The sequence below is a fragment of the Medicago sativa genome, chromosome 3, assembly GCF_051527215.1.
Source record: "Medicago sativa cultivar Bolivia chromosome 3, Bolivia_mono, whole genome shotgun sequence".
In the NCBI taxonomy this organism is placed as follows: Eukaryota; Viridiplantae; Streptophyta; class Magnoliopsida; order Fabales; family Fabaceae; genus Medicago; species Medicago sativa.
The window spans coordinates 18522162-18527334 of NC_140751.1; positions in this window are offsets into that span (position 1 = coordinate 18522162).

Sequence of the window (5173 nt, forward strand, 5' to 3'; positions counted from 1 at the left end):
ATCAAAATCGAGTAAAATTCGTAAATTAACAAGGAAATTAACGTAACCCCCATTTTGGCCGTTTTTGAAAATTCTAAAATCAACCATGGAAGTCGTAGATATGCTCGTTAGATTTCCTAGGAACTATTACATGCTTCAATTCGATAAGGCTTGGCCACTTTATGCCCTTTTTAGTGAAAGAAAAAGGGTCAAAAACGAGTAAAATCCGTAAATTAACAAGGAAATTCACCTAACCCCCATTTTGGCCATTATTGAAAATTCTAAAATCAACCATGGAAGTCATAGATATGCTCGTTAGATTTCCTAGGAACTATTACATGCTTCGATTCGATAAGGCTAGGCCACGTTATGCCCTTTTTAGTGAAAGAAAAAGAATCAAAAACGAGTAAAATCCGTAAATTAACAAGGAAATTCACCTAACCCCCATTTTGGCCGTTTTTGAAAATTCTAAAATCAACCATGGAAGTCATAGATATGCTTGTTAGATTTCCTAGGAACTATTACATGCTTTGATTCGATAAGGCTAGGCCACGTTATGCCCTTTTTAGTGAAAGAAAAAGGATCAAAAACGAGTAAAATCCGTAAATTAACAAGGAAATTCACTTTACCCCCATTTTGGCCGTTTTTGAAATTTCTAAAATCAACCATGGAAGTCGTAGATATGCTCTTTAGATTTCGTAGGAACTATTACATACTTCGATTCGATAAGGCTAGGCCACTTTATGACCTTTTTAGTGAAAGAAAAATGGTCAAAAACGAGTAAAATTTGTAAATTTACAAGGAAATTAACTTAACCCCCATTTTGGCCATTTTTGAAAATTCTAAAATCAACCGTGGATGTCGTAGATATGCTTGTTATATTTCCTAGGAACTATTACATGGTTCAATGCGATAAGGCTAGACCACTTTATGCCCTTTTTAGTGAAAGAAAAAGCGTCAAAAACGAGTAAAATCCGTAAATTAACAAGGAAATTCACCTAACCCCCATTTTGGCCGTTTTTGAAAATTCTAAAATAAACCATGGAAGTCGCAGATATGCTCGTTAGATTTCCTAGGAACTATTACATGCTTCAATTCGATAAGGCTAGGCCACTTTATGCCCTTTTTAGTGAAAGAAAAAGGGTCAAAAACGAGTAAAATCCGTAAATTAACAAGGAAATTCACCTAACTCCCATTTTGGCCGTTTTTGAAAATTCTAAAATCAACCATGGAAGTCATAGATATGCTCGTTAGATTTCCTAGGAACTATTACATGCTTCGATTCGATAAGGCTAGGCCACGTTATGCCCTTTTTAATGAAAGAAAAAGGATCAAAATCGAGTAAAATTCGTAAATTAACAAGGAAATTAACGTAACCCCCATTTTGGCCGTTATTGAAAATTCTAAAATCAACCATGGAAGTCATAGATAAGCTCGTTAGAATTCCTAGGAACTATTACACGCTTCGATTCGATAAGGCTAGGCCACGTTATGCCCTTTTTAGTGAAAGAAAAAGGATCAAAAAACGAGTAAAATCCGTAAATTAACAAGGAATATCACTTTACCACCATTTTGGCCGTTTTTGAAATTTCTAAAATCAACCATGGAAGTCGTAGATATGCTCGTTAGATTTCCTAGGAACTATTACATGCTTCGATTCGATAAGGCTAGGCCACTTTATGCAATTTTTAGTGAAAGAAAAAGGATCAAAATCGAGTAAAATCCGTAAATCAACAAGGAAATTCACTTTACCACCATTTTGGCCGTTTTTGAAATTTCTAAAATCAAAAAGTGAAGTCGAAGATATGCTCGTTAGATTTCCTAGGAACTATTACATGCTTCGATTCGATAAGGCTAGGCCACGTTATGCCCTTTTTAGTGAAAGAAAAAGGATCAAAATCGAGTAAAATTCGTAAATTAACAAGGAAATTAACGTAACCCCCATTTTGGCCGTTTTTGAAAATTCTAAAATCAACCATGGAAGTCGTAGATATGCTCGTTAGATTTCCTAGGAACTATTACATGCTTCAATTCGATAAGGCTTGGCCACTTTATGCCCTTTTTAGTGAAAGAAAAAGGGTCAAAAACGAGTAAAATCCGTAAATTAACAAGGAAATTCACCTAACCCCCATTTTGGCCATTATTGAAAATTCTAAAACCAACCATGGAAGTCATAGATATGCTCGTTAGACTTCCTAGGAACTATTACATGCTTCGATTCGATAAGGCTAGGCCACGTTATGCCCTTTTTAGTGAAAGAAAAAGAATCAAAAAAGAGTAAAATCCGTAAATTAACAAGGAAATTCACCTAACCCCCATTTTGGCCGTTTTTGAAAATTCTAAAATCAACCATGGAAGTCATAGATATGCTTGTTAGATTTCCTAGGAACTATTACATGCTTCGATTCGATAAGGCTAGGCCACTTTATGACCTTTTTAGTGAAAGAAAAATGGTCAAAAACGAGTAAAATTTGTAAAATTACAAGGAAATTAACTTAACCCCCATTTTGGCCATTTTAGAAAATTCTAAAATCAACCGTGGATGTCGTAGATATGCTTGTTATATTTCCTAGGAACTATTACATGGTTCAATGCGATAAGGCTAGACCACTTTATGCCCTTTTTAGTGAAAGAAAAAGGGTCAAAAACGAGTAAAATCCGTAAATTAACAAGGAAATTCACCTAACCCCCATTTTGGCCGTTTTTGAAAATTCTAAAATAAACCATGGAAGTCGCAGATATGCTAGTTAGATTTCCTAGGAACTATTACATGCTTCAATTCGATAAGGCTAGGCCACTTTATGCCCTTTTTAGTGAAAGAAAAAGGGTCAAAAACGAGTAAAATCCGTAAATTAACAAGGAAATTCACCTAACCCCCATTTTGGCCGTTTTTGAAAATTCTAAAATCAACCATGGAAGGCATAGATATGCTCGTTAGATTTCCTAGGAACTATTACATGCTTCGATTCGATAAGGCTAGGCCACGTTATGCCCTTTTTAATGAAAGAAAAAGGATCAAAATCGAGTAAAATTCGTAAATTAACAAGGAAATTAACGTAACCCCCATTTTGGCCGTTATTGAAAATTCTAAAGTCAACCATGGAAGTCATAGATAAGCTCGTTAGAATTCCTAGGAACTATTACACGCTTCGATTCGATAAGGCTAGGCCACGTTATGCCCTTTTTAGTGAAAGAAAAAGCATCAAAAAACGAGTAAAATCCGTAAATTAACAAGGAATATCACTTTACCACCATTTTGGCCGTTTTTGAAATTTCTAAAATCAACCATGGAAGTCGTAGATATGCTCGTTAGATTTCCTAGGAACTATTACATGCTTCGATTCGATAAGGCTAGGCCACTTTATGCAATTTTTAGTGAAAGAAAAAGGATCAAAATCGAGTAAAATCCGTAAATCAACAAGGAAATTCACTTTACCACCATTTTGGCCGTTTTTGAAATTTCTAAAATCAACAAGGAAAGTCGAAGATATGCTCGTTAGATTTCCTAGGAACTATTACATGCTTCGATTCGATAAGGCTAGGCCACGTTATGCCCTTTTTAGTGAAAGAAAAAGTATCAAAATCGAGTAAAATTCGTAAATTAACAAGGTAATTAACGTAACCCCCATTTTGGCTGTTTTTGAAAATTCTAAAATCAACCATGGAAGTCGTAGATATGCTCGTTAGATTTCCTAGGAACTATTACATGCTTCATGTAACACCCTATTTCTATTAAGCGGTAAAACGCGCGAATACATCAGAAATATTCTAGAAATAGATGCTACGTCTCAAAACAAACCCAACAATATCGTGCATATATATAATATCTCAACGATCTCAGCGGAATTCAAATCATAAACTTCAACATATACATGCCATGGTCAATAAATCCTCAAATGAAAATACTTCAAATCCGACAAGTGGACAATAGCAACAACATAGCAACAGAATCCAAAACAACAAATAGACGCTAAGCCTAATCAGAGCCTAGATACTACGACACTGACACGAAAACGGAGAAAGCTCCCGTCGTCCAAACATCCAACAAGCAAACTCACCAAGCGTCTAGTCCTGCACAACGTCTACCCATCCATACAGACAGGTAGGCGGTCGAAACCACTGGGGTAAGTATTACATTAATCATAATCAAACTATAATAGACAGATGTATAATTGTAAAAGAGTTCACAAGTATTTGCATGCATGTTCAACATCAATCATTCAATCATACAAGCAATACAAGTATACACTTACCACCCATCATTAACAATCTCAAAAACAATCATCTGACAATTCAATTTATGCAATGCGCCTAGACTTGACACATATATGCATGTGGTACCAAATCAACAACAATGGATGCAACAAAAACATCCAAGTAAGAGTACACCTCCTCTTACTATGTAAAAGTACACCTCCTTTTACATTTCAACAACAACAACAACATGATATGATGCATGGACATATAGCAATGACTCGATAATGCACAACTCCAACATAACATCTATCAAAACAATGTAAAAGTACACCTCCTTTTACATTTCAACAACTCAACAACATTGCATTATCAAGAATCATGCCCATACATTCAACAATCATAGCTCACATAAGGTTCATCCACATTCATCATCATCAATTTACAATTCGTTTCCATTTACATCACATAAATCAAGTAAAATGGAATAACACAACAATTTATGATAAACATCATTCTCAACCTTCCACAATCATTCAAACACAATTATGTAATCATATGTGACCATTCACAAAAGATTCATAAGACTTTAGTCCTTCAAGATTCATTTCTACTAAGTTCGTCTCCAAAAGTCACCTTTTAAAAATAATAGAATTTATGAACCAAAACCAACTCTACAAGCTCTATTGCCTATGCCATGTATTCTCACAAGTTTCTTATAGGTGCAGTAGAGGATACATAAGCATTTCATCGGCCACAGATGAAGAATTCCCAAAAATCACGAAGTTCGTCTCTTGGCATCATTTTGCAAAACCAATTCATTTCAAAAACAAAACCAAGTTAGATCCAAGCTATGATACTCCTAGAAGCTTAATTATAAATTGATTGAATAAGGCTAGGTGTTTGGAATCCATCGGCATGCTTAAAAGTACACAAAAATACGAAAAAACAATGTTTTGGGATTCTGCAGAACTGACACGGTCGTGTCATCAGGACACAC